Consider the following 16,457-nt stretch of genomic DNA (forward strand, 5'->3'; position numbering starts at 1 on the left):
TACCCATAAAGATTCATAACAAAACCCATTGGGACGAACCACGACCTTAGAATGTGAAAATAGGAACTTTTACAAAATTCTGCAGTGGCTTCCCGTAGTGGGAAAAAGTTTTACAAAATGTTTAGGTTCTGATCACTGGCCACGGGTAGTGGAAAAATGGACTACTTGTAGTAGTACAAAATGTTTTAGTTCTGATCAATGACTACCTGTAGTCCAAAAATTGTCTACCCATAGTAGAACACAAAGTTTCAGTTTTGATCAATGACTACCCGTTACCCGTAGTCCAAAAACTGGCGACCCGTAGTAGAACCCAAAGTTTCAGTTCTGATCAATGACTACCCGTAGTCCAAAAACTGACTACCCGTAGTACATGGGAAATTTTCTGCGATTTGCCCAAACATGACAAATTTTGCTAGAACTCAAGACAAGGATCTAAAACACGATTAAGGCACCAAAATTCCTCATAAACACATAAAGGAGACATAAAATCCCTACCTCAAAGATTGAAAGCCCAAACTCAAGCTCGATTCAAAGCCCTAGAACTTCAAACTCCGAGATCAACCAAATACTCTCTCTCCAAGCCAAGCGATTCCCAAGCTTAAGAACACTTGAATGCATGGGTTATGTGGTGGATCTTGATGGGTTTCAAGTTTGGAGGAGAGAGAGAGAGAGAGAGAGAGAGAGAGAGAGGTGATGTTATATATATACTCTTGACATATGCACACACACTATGAGATTGAGATTTGAGGTGTTTTTTTAGATGTTTTTTTAGGTATCCCCGGAACTGCTCCGATATATATATATATATATATATATATATAGAGAGAGAGAGAGAGAGAGAGAGAGAGAGAGAGAGAGGGAGAGAGAAATCTTCAGGCAAGGACCTTAAAATGAGGACCTATATGTGGACCTCCCCATTTCTCGCCTTTCCCGGTCGGATTTCGATGATCCGAGTCGCTCAATGTGTTCAAAACGTGATTTTAAGGATACCCACGAGAAATCGGCAAAAAAAATGACCGGGAAGGGCTTGATTTGAGCAGTTTTTATTTGAACTGTTCGATAAAAAACAAACAAAAACTGCTCGGATGAAGCCCTTCCCGTGTAGAGACCCGTATTTTAGGCCTATTTTTATTTATTTATATAATTGTACGGCTTGTCGAGATAAACGGTGTGGATATATGGAATGACGTATTTGTGGAAGGATATAAGGGAAAATGTGCAAAAGGTGCACGTGAGAGAGTGTGGTATGAAAAGTAGGAGATAATTTCTCCTTGGTTTTCCAATAAAATTCCCAGAGGAATGCTTTCCTCTTTCTCATTTCTATCTCTCGGCTCTCTCTCTAACTCTCACATATCCCTCTCTCGGCTCTCCTCCACTCCCACTCAAAATCAACTCAAATCAACCTTCAATCATTCATCCCTACGCGTATTGTGGTTCGTATCTGGTGGGTCTTGCTCGGAGGAGGAGTATTCAGTTATTTTTCAAAGTTTGGAGAGCTAGGGCTTGCTCAACTCGCGTGGGTTTCGCTTCTCGACTTGAGGTAGGAAATTCTACCTCTCTTTATATGTTTTATGAGTGATTTGGTGCATGAATCGTGCTTGTAATGTCGTGTTTAAGTTTGGATTGAAAATTCGTAGTTGCTGTCAGAATTGTCTATTCTTCCTGGATTCCTACCGGTAGACCCGTCCTTTTTACCAGTAGAATGTTGTTACTTTACCAGAAAATCGATTCCCTACCGGTAGGAGCTTTTTCCCTACCGGTAGAACAAGTGAGAAATTCTTAGCAAGCAGCTCAAACGTATAGCAGCAGCTCAAAAGCTGCTCACCGTAGGTAACTTCTACCGGTAGGAGTTCCTTACCTACCGGTAGGTCACGCACAAATTGGAGTATTGGCCTTTCTGTTTTCAGTTTCTACCGGTAGGACTTGTTCACCTACCGGTAGGTCAAGCATAAATTTAGAATGTTGGCCTTACTATCTTCAATTTCTACCGGTAGGACTTGTTCACCTACCGGTAGGTCTAGTTCTCTACCGGTTGGATTTGCCTGCCTACCGGTAGGAGATTGAGCAGCTGCAGTATCTTTCAGCTGCTTCTCTATATCTTTCAACTCACATGTCGAAGCTTTTCATTGACTCTAATGAGTTTGTTTACACATCCTTCCAAGTGTTTTGGTGAGCATTACTCGTTTCTCACTTAGAGTGCCATCCAATGGACTAAAGTGAACATGTCTAGGGATTCGACGAGTAGTATTGCAATCCGTTCTCTCTCGAGACTCGTAAAATTCTTAGATTCCTTTAGTACATGCTTTTACGGACTCCGAGTATAGAAACTAGATAATCGGGCATCGTAGAGTCTAGTCGTGGGTTAATATGTGGCTTGTGAAGGTACGGGAAATGTACTTAGAGGTACGGTGAGGACGTGTGGGATTGTGGTATGCTTAAAGGAAAAGGCGTGTATTAATTAATTAGTCGGAGTCTTGATATGGATGACAGTTTGGAACGGTCTGAAATATAATCAACGTGGTGGATTGGTAGATTGTTTAGAATGCTTGAAGCGAAAATCGATGTGAGAAGGAATTGTTTGAGATGATAAAATAACTTGTGTCCTCTCGACTCGTCAAGTCTTTTAATCCTTTTGACACTCTTTCTATGAGGCTCAAGTGTAGAAACTAACGGATAAAGTATGGTAGGATTATATGTACGAGCTTGATACGCTATGTCAGATGTGAATGGGTAAACCAGTGAAAAAGCATGAACATGTACATTTGTGGAGTCATGTAATGATTAATTAAAATTCAGTGGTATAACCATCAAAGGGATGATGAAATTGATTATGAAAGGATGTCGAATTGTGAAAAGTGTGAAAGGTGACCCAAGTGGTCGTTATTGAGGGAAAAGACTCGGGGTGACCCTGCGCTCAAGGGAACTAGACCCGAGGTGACCCAACTGATTCATATTATTGGAGGAAAAGACTCGGGGTGACCCTGCGCTCGAGGGAACTAGACCCGAGGTGACCCCAACTGATTATTATTATTAAGGGAAAAGACTCGGGGTGACCCTGCGCTCGAGGGAACTAGACCCGAGGTGACCCTCGTGATTATTGATGGGAAATACCGGATTAAAGGAAAAGAAAGGTTTTACAATAAAGGGATTTAATGAAGATTAATGTGGACACGAGAAAGATTATACTACCGTGCGAAGAATAATAAGATGTTTTGATTTGATTATAGACAAATGTGGAATGACGTGAGTTTAATAATGTAACTAGTTAAAGAAGTAAACGGCTAGTGACATTGATGTGAAGTCTAGGACTCTTAGGCGATAATTTGCAGCTTGTTGGTAGTCACTTGTACTATAGGCGTATCTGTCCATACTTATTCATTCTCGGTGTATGATTCATTCAAACTACATATAGCTTGAGCTTAGAATTCTCTACTGGGCTAGTGTAGCTCAACCAAATCTTTCTTTTCAAGTTTTGATGCCGGACAATAGATTGCATGCATTGTGTGCTTGACAGTAAAAGACTTTTGGAAGCTGACGTCACAGGTTATTTCGTCATCTTTGTGAAGATCTCAATTCGTTAAAGATGGTTTTGTAAATAATTACTATTGAATTTTCTTTTGACTAAAGTTGTAATTATCTAAACTTAAGGACTTGTTTGTAAATTAAACAGGTGGGAAACTCCTTTGGGTAACGTATATGATATGCGAGGTTTCTCTTTTATTGAAATGTATTACTTAATTATGTTGAAAATCGAGGGCGTGACATCCCGGTCTTTTTTTTTGCTGATTCCTCGCGGATACCCTGAAAATCACGTTCTGAACACATTGAGCGGTTCGGATCATCGAAATTAGATCGGGAAAGGGAGGTCCGCATTTTATTAAAATAAGGAGGTCCTTATAAGAAGGTGACTCTCTCTCTCTCTCTCTACATATATATATATATATATATATATATATATCGGGGCGGTTCCGGGGACACTTAAAAAACCCCCCCCAAGTTTCCGATTGAATTTTGATGATCCGAGTCGCTCAATATAATCAGAACGTGATTTGAAGAGTGCTCGTGAGAAATTAGCAAAAAAAATGACCGGAAAGGGCTTCATCCGAACAGTATTTTATTGAACTTTATTGAACGGTTCAATAAAAAACTGCTCAAATCAAGCCCTTTCCTGCTAGTTTTTTTGCTGTTTCTCGCGAGCACCCTTAAAATCACGTTCTGAACACATTGAGCGGCTCAGATTATCAAAATTTGATCGGGAATTATGAGATTAAGATTTGGAGGATTTTTTTAAGTGTCCCCGGAACCGCCCAGTATATATATATATATATATATATATATATATATATATACACACACACACACACACGGTCAGGTTCCGGTGAGGGATCCCGCATTTTAATAAAATGCGAGACTCCCCTTTCCGATTGAATTTCGATGATCCGAGCCGCTCAAAGTAATCAGAACGTGATTTTAAGGATCCCGTGGTTTTTTTTGAACCGTTCAATGAAAACTGCTCAGATGAAGCCCTTCTCGGTTATTTTTTTTGCTGATTTCTTGCGGGTACCTTTAAAATTACGTTCTGCACACATTAAGCGGCTCGGATCATCGAAATTCAATCTGGAAGGGGGAGTCCCGCACCGTAAGAAAGTGTGGGATCCCTCATGTGAACCGTGGTGTGTGTACACACACACACACACACTTATCAAATTGCACTAACACCCCCTTCACTATAATGCACATCCTCCTCCTCACACAACTTTCATACATTATCACATTAACTCCCAAGCATTAAATCAACATTATTCACATTTTATATTCCTAACACATAACAACATTTAAATTTGGAAAATTAAATATGGGTCTCTACAAGAGCGCTCTCCACCATATATTTGTGTGGGATCTTCCATCCCATACCATTGATTGGTGGATAGGCTCTCAAGGCTCTTTCCACCGCATATTGACGTGGGATTTCAACAGCACTGAATAACTTTTCCCTATACTAAAATATCTCTGTACTTCATGAGTATTTCCATGTTAGCTGCGGCTAAATTTTCCAAAACACCGTTGGTCTCTTTTAAATTGTTGATGGCATGAATACATAACTGTGGATTAAAAAGAAGAGTGCAATCTCTTTTTTCCCCCAAATTCTTGAAGATTCTTGAATATATGAGAGAATGAGAAGGGCCACTTATAGGGCATTTGTACCATCAGTTCTGCTGCTGTATTTTTTTTTCTAAGTTATAAAGGTGGGCCAAATTGAACCAGTGTAGAGACCCTAGAGACCCCCTGATCGACCAGAGAACCCACCCGCCCTAGAATGTTTAAGAAATAGGATCTCGATAAGATTGTATCAATGGTGAGTGTTTTCTGGTTAGTCTACTGATCTAGTAATCAAAAGCATTGCTAGTCATGGATATCCATCTTATTTCTTAGTATTTCTACACAAGTAACAACCTTTGTCCATCTCAGGTGCATTCGAGTTTGTTTTACAGTTTTGTGGTACAACGAGGTCTCTATTTGATCAGTGGATTTGTTGCACAGGTACCCCAGAGGCTCTACGGTTTGAATGAACTAAAACTGAATGGAATAACAGCTTGCTGGTCTTGTAGGAGGAATCTCTGCATGTAATGTGTTTGGATTGAATCCGCAACAAATCTTCTACTTCTCTGTCGGCTTGCTGTTTTTTTGGATGTCTGACGTGGTAACTTTGTAGTTAGCAATAACAAATTCTACAAGTCGTCATAAAAACATGTTGCATTATGCAGGCAATAGTGAAGTTGATCGTATCTCTCTGTTAACATTTGCACTGGGTTGGAAATATAAGGCACCAAAATACAAGCAAGATCAAAGTAGGAAATACACCTATAAAGGAACAAAAACAGCAACTCTAGCCTTCACTGTCTCCATGTTCTGAAACCCAAAGAGCTATGACACTCCTTTGGTTTAGATTCACCCATTTCTTCTCTTGCAGCAACAGCATGTTAGTCCCCTTCCTCTAGGGAGCTTCTTGCCAACCCAATACCAGATCAAATCCGCACGGGTTGATGGTATATGCAATTTTGGCTCCAGATTGAATGATCTTCTGCATGCATTCATGTTAATTTCCATAAAAATTCAAGCCCAGTGCTTTCCCCTCATCAGTCACACCCTCTGCATCCTTAAAGAAAGCTCGATTGATGTATTGGCTCCGAGTATCCTCCGATAAGAGGAAACACCATTCGTAGGCTAAAGGCCTACAACTCTTCCCGCCCTTGGATTTCTTCACTTTCTTCTTTAGTTTCCTCAAATTTTCTTCCTTCAGTCCAAATATCAGACCTGCTGAAGATAGGCCACCTTCAGCTTCTTGAATGGATTTCCTTTTTACAAGGAGGTTGGCCAAGGGCATCTGAGAAGAGGGGCTTGAAATATCATGAGAGTCGATGAGTAGGGAACTCACTATTTTATCACCATTCTCTTTCTCCCAATACTAGTACCTCTTCCCGAAGATCTGAATCTTGAATATCAATACCCTTATTGGCATTATCAGAGTGAAGCTCAGCTTCTGGCCACGACTTACCATTGGTCGCATTGAGCTTATATGGTTCAAGTGCCATGTCATCATCTTTCTCACTCGACTATGGACTCGTAATTTTGGTATCAATTGTATTTTCCACAGGCACCTATCTTTCATGCTGGAATTCACCGCTTTATTCTCGAGGTTGGCAATTTATGGTGAGTCTTCAGTCACTCTTATCTTAACAGACTTTCCTTTGATTTTCTGTGTCAACTCCTCGTCCATGTGCTCCTTGGTTTCAGTAACTACAAACACTCTGTATCTATCAAAAGGCATACCCTTGAGGGTACTGTCATCGAAAGTAATGCCATCTTCCCATAAACCTCCAATAGCCAAAAAGGTTTTTGCAGATCATACATTGATAGGTACCCCAAGGCATGTAAAGCCAAATGCCTCTTGAAGGTGGAAATATCTGCTTGTGCCTTTTTTCAGAGGATATGAACCATTTAGAGAGCCATTCCATGTTGTCCTTGCACATGCAATCCAATGAGTCCTTAGTTGGAGACTAGAATACAGAATCCACCTCTGGGTTGAAGTTAGGCTTCCCCAAAACCATTGGGAGAAAACAAGTCCCATTGATTACTGCTCTTTACCAACTCATCTCCCATCAAGTTGTTTCCATTCGGATTGAAGGTTGGATCATGGCCTTCGAAAAAATTTAGCCTGAACTCATAACGATGGAATCTCATACAGCTCTTGAACCTTTCATGGATTCTGTCTTCGTTAATAAATACTCAACAAGGAATTAAGGAGTGAAGGCTAATACGACATGTTCTAACTTTTTCTAGAAATGCATATATCCAAGATGAAGAAGGTAACTAACTTGTTGGGGATCATTTGCTTTGTGTTTGATTAGTTACAAATGAGGCATAAATTTTCTATAAGTCTTGTTGAACGAAAAAATATCCTGGGCAAGTGCTGCAAGTAACCACAATGTATGTGCCATAAACATGAACCTTGCTTCCTCATCTCTGATTCTCTCTCGCCCTTCCAAACATAAATGGCTCCTCTTGTTTCCCTTCCTCCGTAGAGAAGATTTGGGAGATTGAGGGCAGAGTGACTAAGAAAGATATAAGAGTGAGCTCCAACAAGCAATGGGTTATTTAAATATACGGCAATATTTGCAACGAGTTTTCCATCAGTTATGTTTGTGCTTAGAGTGTGCTGTCTGCAAAAGGTCTGAAAAGATTGCTTGCATTACCGCCGATGCTATTGTTGTAATATGATTAGCAATTCGAACATTATGTTTTTCACTCATTTGCGTCTTTCTTCCTTTGAAAAGAGTTAAATTAGGTTCAAATTCAATCAAAAGCGCACACACACGCATAGGCCATAGCAATGTGTACAACCATTATCTATCATCTGTATAACCATCTTTTTACAGGTTTCTTATAATGGCAGAATCAGCAGCTTGGTTCTTGACACAATTGGCCACACATTCAGTCAAAAGTACCACAATAGGGTTGTCCCAGTAAGATTCATCTCTCTCTCTCTCTCTCTCTCTCTCTCTCTCTCTCTCTCTCTCTCTCGTGAGTAATTCTTTTTGTCTAGTAAACTTTCTTTGTCTTGCAATGAGTTCTTTAAGTGATTTGGGGGGGGTTTTAATTAATGAAATGTGTTCACAGCAGTACGTTTTCATCTATATGTTTCTACTATGTGCTATTTTCATCAGTACTTGTGTCGGCTAAAGATATTCCTGTTCATTTTTTGGTGTATTGGTCATGCGTTTGCTAAGATCTCCTCTCAACTGATTACCACAAAAAAATTGATGTAGCATGAAGCTGGCCATTTCTTAATTGCCTACTTGCTAGGAATACTTCCAAGGGGATATATGCTTTCAAGTTTGGAAGCTTTGAAGAAGGAAGGATCTCTCAATGTTCAAGCGATGCTTTTGTGGATTTTGAGTTCCTTGAAAAAGTAGGTTGTTTTCTTAATTTTTTGTATTTCATCTGAATATAGTTTTCTAAGTGCGCTATTCTTCATACCTCCATTGTCTGTCCTTTTCCTTTTTCGTTTTTGTTCTCTTGTAGTTGTGGTGATGGGAAGTGGAAAAAGTGGTCTCGACATGGGATCTTTTTGCAAGATAACTGAAATTGTTTTCCACGAGAGATTATAGAATCTTGTTTCTTTAGGCAATCACAAGTAAATACCACTCTTTCCATTACCATCTCATTAGATCAGCCCTAGGTAACTTGAAATAAATATCATTCTTTTCGATTGACCTTTTTTGATTATCTTTGTTGGTTTCTCGTCTATATCCTTTGATTACTGTTGTTATCGTCATGCAGGTAAATGCTGGAAAGCTAACAGCCACAGTATGATTCCTTCTTTCTCATCTCACAAATGCTGCACAGAGACATTTCAAATTTGTCCCATACATTATTGAGCTCAGAATTGGAAACCATTCTAATTATCGTGCATCTCACTGGGAGGTGTTGCAACTGAATATCTTCTCTATGGATAGGCTGAGGGAGGCCTTGCAGATATTAACAAGGTTAATACCATTCTCTTCCCCCTTTTTCCTGTAAGAAAAATACGTAAATGAGAAGAGCGAAAAATTGAGCCCGAGAATTTGTGAACTTAAGATGCAAAGAGCAAATAACTACAACAACAACATAACATAACCCATCTAGTCCCCAATCATTAGGGGTATGGGCAGGGGATGATTGGAGACAGACCTAACATTTGGCAATATATGCACAAAGTGGCTGCTCTCAGAATACCACTAAAACAGTGGTCCCCCTAAACCTCTAAGAACCGAGGAGCTACAAGGACATTTTGTTGTAAAACCATGCCCCCAAATCAAAGCCAAATGGCATCAGAGAGGGCAGGCCTAGAGACCCAAATCAATTTATGTGCACATTACCATGCTTCCTTCATTGATAGTCCAGAGCATCGGTATGCACAACGAAAATGTAAGACTAACAAGTTTACCACAAATTAGGGGTCTATTGCTTATAAGGATGTCAGTACTATTTTGTTTAGTGACATTCCCACTTGGCAAATGCTATGGTGTCCCCAACCCGAAAAGGGGAAACCAGTTATGCCTCCTAAAGGTTTTTTGTTATGCCTTCCAGTGGTTATGTTATGCCGTTTTTGTAATAATTTTTAAAAAGTGTTATGCCTTTGGGTGATTGTGTTATGCCTTCGAGTGGTTGATTATGTCATTTTTGAAAAAGTGTTATGACATAATATAATAATTAAAAAAAGATTATGCCCTTGATCCATGTTATGCCATTTTGTGGTTTAGGGGCATAATCTTTTTTTAATTATTATATTAGGTCATAACACTTTTTCAAAAATGGCATAATAAACCACTTTTTGGAACCACACAAGACATAACGGGGGACACTATAAGGGTAAACACCATAGCATTATCCTTCATACTTTCCCTGTTAATCCCTTATGTCTGCTTTGTTGTGCTTAATGAGCACAACTACTATGCTGATGCTTCTACTTATGAATTGTCTCCAGAAAACTATGCTCATGTTTCTGCTGACTCAGCTAGTGGGTGAAACCGAATATTTCTGTATTATGGCAGTTGAGGTTAATGGAAGATATCTTTAAGTCAAACGACATTATAGATCATTGGCATCTCATCGATTGGTGATAGGTCATATTAAAGCTTGCCCAAATTGGTTAATTATCATCTCCAAAATTAGAATTTGAGTTTGAGTTGGATCATGCTTTAACATGGTATCACAGCTATGCTTTTAAATGAGATTCTCTGATCAATTGTCTATCCACGTGCGAGCTAGGAATCACACGTGGGAAATTGTTAGAGGTTGTGACTCTGGGCGGTTTGTCTGCTCGTGGTCAACTAATTTTGAGTTGGATGCCTTGGCAAATCTTAACCTTATGGCATTTCTCTTTCATGATAGTGTTTCGACAAGAGACCTCTAGCAACCTTCTCGCTGGAGCTCTTTTCTTATCATCAAACGTGTTGGTGCTAGATAGAAATGAAAACTCCAACAGTTTATTTGTTTTTAATGCCTCCAAATTTCTAGGAATGAGTCACTTCAACAGTATTCGATGGTTATATAGTTTCCTATGCATTACAAACATTTCCTAATTAACTACAACAAATAGGGGTTTTAATAGCATAAATTTGTAGCATTTTTGAAAAAATGCTATTATAGGGATGCAATTAATAGCGTGCATAAGTTAAAATAGAAGAACACGTACTGTTTGGACGCGGAAGAGTTTAACATAGCGTTCTTCTTTCTCTTCTACAGCGTGCACCTAAATATTAGGTGCCATTCTCTCACAACCTCTGAAATTTCAATCATTTCGTGAGATGGCGCTATGTTATCCACTCCGTGCGAAGCGGTGTTGGCTGAGGGTGGATTGATTACAGCTGTGCTAGGGTTTGTCTTCTCCTCTAGTTTTCAATAACCTTCACACCATAATGATCGACTAATCTTCTCGTTTTTCTGCTCCCTCAGGATCAATTACTGCTGTGCGAGGATTTCAATCCTGAGTTCGTTCTGTCTTCCACCCAAAGGTTTGTTCCTACTACTCGATTTTCCGAAAATCTGAACCTTCACACCCTACTATTTGTGGTGATGGGACGTGGAAAAAGTGGTCTCGACATGGGATCTTTTTGCAAGATAACTGAAATTGTTTTCCACGAGAGATTATACCATCTTGTTTCTTTAGGCAATCACAAGTAAATACCACTCTTTCCAGTACTATCTCATTAGATCAGCCCTAGGTAACTAGAAATAAATATCATTCTTTTCGATTGACCTTTTTTGATTATCTTTGTTGGTTTCTCGTCTATATCCTTTGATTACTGTTGTTATCGTCATGCAGGTAAATGCTGGAAAGCAGCTAACAGCTACAGTATGATTCCTTCTTTCTCATCTCACAAATGCTGCACAGAGACATTTCAAATTTGTCCCATACATTATTGAGCTCAGAATTGGAAACCATTCTAATTATTGTGCATCTCACTAGGAGGTGTTGCAACTGAATATCTTCTCTATGGACAGGCTGAGGGAGGCCTTGCAGATATTAACAAGTTTAATACCATTCTCTTCCCCCTTTTTCCTGTAAGAAAAATACGTAAATGAGAAGAGCGAAAAATTGAGCCTGAGAATTTGTGAACTTAAGATGCAAAGAGCAGATAACTACAACAACATAACATAACTCATCTAGTCCCCAATCATCGGGGGTATGGGCGGGGGATGATTGGAGACAAACCTAACCTTTGGCAATATATGCACAAAGTGGCTGCTCTCAGAATACCACTAAAATAGTGGTCCCCCTAAACCTCCAAGAACCGAGGAGCTACAAGGACGTTTTGTTGTAAAACCATGCCCCCAAATCAAAGCCAAATGGCATCAGAGAGGGTAGGCCTAAAGACTCAAATCAATTTATATGCACATTACCATGCTTCCTTCATTGATAGTCCAGAGTATCGGTATGCACAACGAAAATGTAAGACTAACAAGTTTACCACAAATTAGGGGTCTATTGCTTATAAGGATGTCAGTACTATTTTGTTTAGTGACATTCCCACTTGGCAAATGCTATGGCCTCCTAAAGGTTTTTTGTTATGCCTTCCAGTGGTTATGTTATGCCGTTTTTGTAATAATTTTTAAAAGTGTTATGCCTTCGGGTGATTGTGTTATGCCTTCGAGTGGTTGATTATGCCATTTTTGAAAAGTGTTATGACCTAATATAATAATTAAAAAAAGATTATGCCCTTGATCCATACAATGGCATAACATGTTATGCCATTTCGTGGTTCAGGGGCATAATTTTTTTTAATTATTATATTAGGTCATAACACTTTTTCAAAAATGGCATAATAAACCACTTTTTGGAACCACACAAGGCATAACGGAGGACACTGTAAGGGTAGACACCATAGCATTATCCTTCAGACTTTCCCTGTTAATCCCTTATGTCTGCTATGTCGTGCTTAATGAGCACAACTACTATGCTGATGCTTCTACTTATGAATTGTCTCTAGAAAACTATGCTCACCCTTATGTCTGCTATGTCGTGCTTAATGAGCACAACTACTATGCTGATGCTTCTACTTATGAATTGTCTCTAGAAAACTATGCTCATGTTTCTGCTGACTCAGCTAGTGGGTGAAACCGAATATTTCTGTATTATGGCAGTTGAGGTTAATGGAAGATATCTTCAAGTCAAACGACATTATAGATCATTGGCATCTCATCTATTGGTGATAGGTCATATTAAAGCTTGCCCAAATTGGTTAATTATCATCTCCAAAACTAGAATTTGAGTTTGAGTTGGATCATGCTTTAACATGGTATCATAGCTATGCTTTTAAATGAGATTCTCTGATCAGTTGTCTATCCACGTGCGAGCTAGGAATCACACGTGGGAAATTGTTAGAGGTTGTGACTCTGGGCGGTTTGTCTGCTCGTGGTCAACTAATTTTGAGTTGGATGCCTTGGCAAATCTTAACCTTATGGCATTTCTCTTTCATGATAGTGTTTCGACAAGAGACCTCTAGCAACCTTCTCGCTGGAGCTCTTTTCTTATCATCAAACGTGTTGGTGCTAGATAGAAATGAAAACTCCAACAGTTTATTTGTTTTTAATGCCTCCAAATTTTTAGGAATGAGTCACTTCAACAGTATTCGATGGTTATACAGTTTCCTATGCATTACAAACATTTCCTAATTAACTACAACAAATAGGGGTTTTAATAGCATAAATTTATAGCATTTTTGAAAAAATGCTATTACAGGGATGCAATTAATAGCGTTCATAAGTTAAAATAGAAGAACACGTACTGTTTGGACCTGGAAGAGTTTAACATAGCGTTCTTCTTTCTCTTCTACAGCGTGCACCTAAATATTAGGTGCCATTCTCTCACAACCTCTGAAATTTCAATCATTTCGTGAGATGGCGCTATGTTATCCACTTCGTGCGAAGCGGTGTTGGTGAGGGTGGATTGATTACAGCTGTGCTAGGGTTTGTCTTCTCCTCTAGTTTTCAATAACCTTCACACCATAATGATCGACTAATCTTCTCGTTTTTCTGCTCCCTCAGGATCAATTACTGCTGTGCGAGGATTTCAATCCTGAGTTCGTTCTGTCTTCCACCCAAAGGTTTGTTCCTACTACTCGATTTTCCGAAAATCTGAACCTTCACACCCTACTATCTGGATTGATTTTTCGTTCTGTCTTCGTGATTCCATTCTATAGTTTGTTCGACAGTATTTGGGGCAACTGTCTGCCATATATATATGATTCCTAAGGCTTGGTTTTGAACAAACTTTTGTGCCCTAGGAGATATGATGGATGCAAATAGGGTATTCCTTGGACAAGTTTCAGTCGAGCCCCACTCCATCTTCATTCAGCTTCTTCATATCTAGAAAAGATCATGCTTTGCATTCAGCCTACCTCATTTCAGCTTTGCTAACTTGTCGACTTGCTGAGAAGGGAAAAACTATTTTATTTTGAAACTGCTTTGCAATAGATCCAAATAGGGGTTGATTTTTCAGTGGTCGGTTTTTGATCTTCATTCATTAGGATTTGATATTGAATTTAGGGTTTGCACAGATTATATGCACTTAGAGGGTTTGATTTACTATCTGGGTTTTATGTTTTCATTCAACAATATTGGGGCTTTTGTTTTGATTGGTTCATAACCATTGGCTATATAATGCCAGGATGAGTTTAAGATCACCAATTTTTGCCCGATGTAGTTCAATAGTTGTGTTATTGCAAAACAACCATCAAAGCTGGAATACATGTAAAAGGGCTCACAAGTGCTTCGTGTCAACGGTGCTATTTTTGCAACTAATTGAAGATGCCTAGTTTACTCCACTTCCTAAAAACCTTCAGCTTTTGTGGGAAGTGATGATTTATTGTAGTACTAGATCTCATTTTAGGGGAATTTGTATAAACTCCAGGCTACTATTTGGTTTTCTATTCTGAAAAAAGAGGTCATGCGTCGATCATATCACCTCATTCTTATGAAATGGTAAAGTCTAGTCGAATGATGAGTATCTCTGCCCATGCCCACAAGCCTCAAGAATTAAGGATCTAAACTCGTTCTCAAACCTAGTAGAAACCTCATACGATTGGCCAATAACGAAGCCTGGAACACAATTTGTATTCTTATTGAGTGAGTAAAGGCAAATCCTGCCGGGAAGGGGCCTAGAAGTTCCTACTCCTACACCACACTACACTGATCAGAATTGGAATGCATGGAGAAATGTGAGTAAGTTCATTAAGGAGGAAATTATAACTTTCGTTTTTTAATCTCCTGAAGCATACAAATCAATGCTGATTTTTTCAATTAGTAGCATGCGGTGAAAGTATGAATGTTTTTTATCCAAACTTTGATTTAGTCAATAAACGAATCATAGAATAGTAGTTTCATTTAGTCAATAATAGTGCAGTAAAGTACATTACGGATTGGATTCCTGAGTGTACAAGTTAAGCTTACCAATTAACTGAAGGGAGGAGGATTAGGAGGAGAATAAGAATAACAAGTTAGTGAACATGGTTATGGTTTACTCTGCTAATTTTCGATCTTCATAAATACTTTGAATGACAACAACTTTGCAGAATAAGCTCAGAGTTTCAATGTACCTGTTGGGTTGTTTTCTTTGGCCAATTCTTGTATGGAGTCCTTGTGCTTACTTGTTTTTTGATGCCACATTAATTTGTTGATGATTTTCTACAAAATTATTTTGGATTTTCAGATAGATCTAGCGGTTTGGGGTCTCTCTGCTGGCAAAAGCGAGTTATCCAATTCCATCTATTGGCAATCTGTACCACTTTGAGGTTTTTCTGTCCAGATCTGTTCTTCAACTATTCTGTTACGCCCACTTGGTTACCTCGATTCTGATGAGCCCGATGCCGTTAATGAGCTTCTTCGACGGAGAACTATCTATTTGGACTCAGGTTTCAACTCTCTTTTTTGGGTAGAATGACTAGAATCTAGATTACATCCCCAGAAGAAACTTTGTTGTCCTTGTCTTTTTTGATGGATAAGATTTATCACTATTGTTGGTTAAGCATGGAAAAGTTAGTTCGTTCTTTGTCTGATCAATAGCTTCTTTATACATGTGTTAAAGTCTTTTTTATATAGATGATGACAAATGGTTGCTGGATGCTGGTGGTAAGTTTTGCATGTTTGTACACCTTCTCCAATTGTTAATGATGGATCATGGATGTTTTCTATTTTCATTATGATGCTTTGTAACTTCTTCTCCCCAATCCTGTGATTAATGATGCTTTTCAAGTGGTTGAGTCATTTCAAAGTTGAAAGTCTCTCATATTGTTAGTAAGTTGCTTCATGTCCTTTCTGTACTAGTAGTTTTATAAGGGTTCAGGCATTCTGCCAGGGGCTAAGGTTTTCCTCCTCTTTTGTTTTCCCAAGGATTAATTGACTTACCGGGGTACATTATTGATTGATGACTAGTTTGTCGATGAAATAGAAAATGGGAAGTATAACGATTGCTATATATATATATATATATTGGGACGGTTCAAGGGACACCCAAAAAAACACCCCAAATTTAAAATCTCATAGTTCCCGATCAAATTTTTATGATCCGAACCGTTCAATGTGTGCAGAATGTGATTTTAAAGGTGCCCGCATGAAATTAGCAAAAAAAATGACCAGAAAAGGCTTGATTTGAGCAGTTTTTATTTGAACCGTTCAATAAAAAACTGTTCGAAATTGTTCGGATCAAGCCCTTTCCGGTCATTTTTTTTGTTGATTTCTCACGTGTACCCTTAAAATCACGTTCTGAACACATTGAGTGGCTCGGATCATCAAAATTTGATCGGGAACTATGAGGTGTTTTTTTGGGTGTCTCTCTCTCTCTATATATATATACATATACGGGGCGGTTTCGGAAATAACTAATTAGACACTTAAAAAAAAACATCATAGTTTCC

The 16,457-nt window shown here is 38.9% G+C and overlaps 1 protein-coding gene, 1 long non-coding RNA gene, 2 other non-coding genes and 1 pseudogene across 6 annotated transcripts in view; 3 read left to right on the top strand and 2 right to left on the bottom strand.

Moving 5' to 3' along the window:
* The window catches only part of LOC131327382 (uncharacterized), a 55,049-nt gene that overhangs the window by 22,823 nt on the left and 15,769 nt on the right, over positions 1–16,457 (top strand). The gene's annotated exons all lie outside the window — the stretch shown is intronic.
* Positions 1,184–9,008, top strand: LOC131326776 (uncharacterized; annotated as a pseudogene).
* Positions 9,328–9,435, bottom strand: LOC131328110 (small nucleolar RNA snoR100). Its single transcript, XR_009200392.1, has one exon. It is a non-coding gene; the product is annotated as a small nucleolar RNA snoR100 (small nucleolar RNA).
* On the bottom strand, positions 11,855–11,962 carry LOC131328122 (small nucleolar RNA snoR100). The gene has a single exon (XR_009200403.1). It is a non-coding gene; the product is annotated as a small nucleolar RNA snoR100 (small nucleolar RNA).
* LOC131327384 (uncharacterized) lies at positions 13,345–15,676 on the top strand. The gene is made up of 3 exons (XR_009200287.1): positions 13,345–13,512; positions 13,591–13,649; positions 15,254–15,676. It is a non-coding gene; the product is annotated as an uncharacterized LOC131327384 (long non-coding RNA).

This window comes from Rhododendron vialii, chromosome 5a (assembly GCF_030253575.1).
Source record: "Rhododendron vialii isolate Sample 1 chromosome 5a, ASM3025357v1".
Taxonomy (NCBI): Eukaryota; Viridiplantae; Streptophyta; class Magnoliopsida; order Ericales; family Ericaceae; genus Rhododendron; species Rhododendron vialii.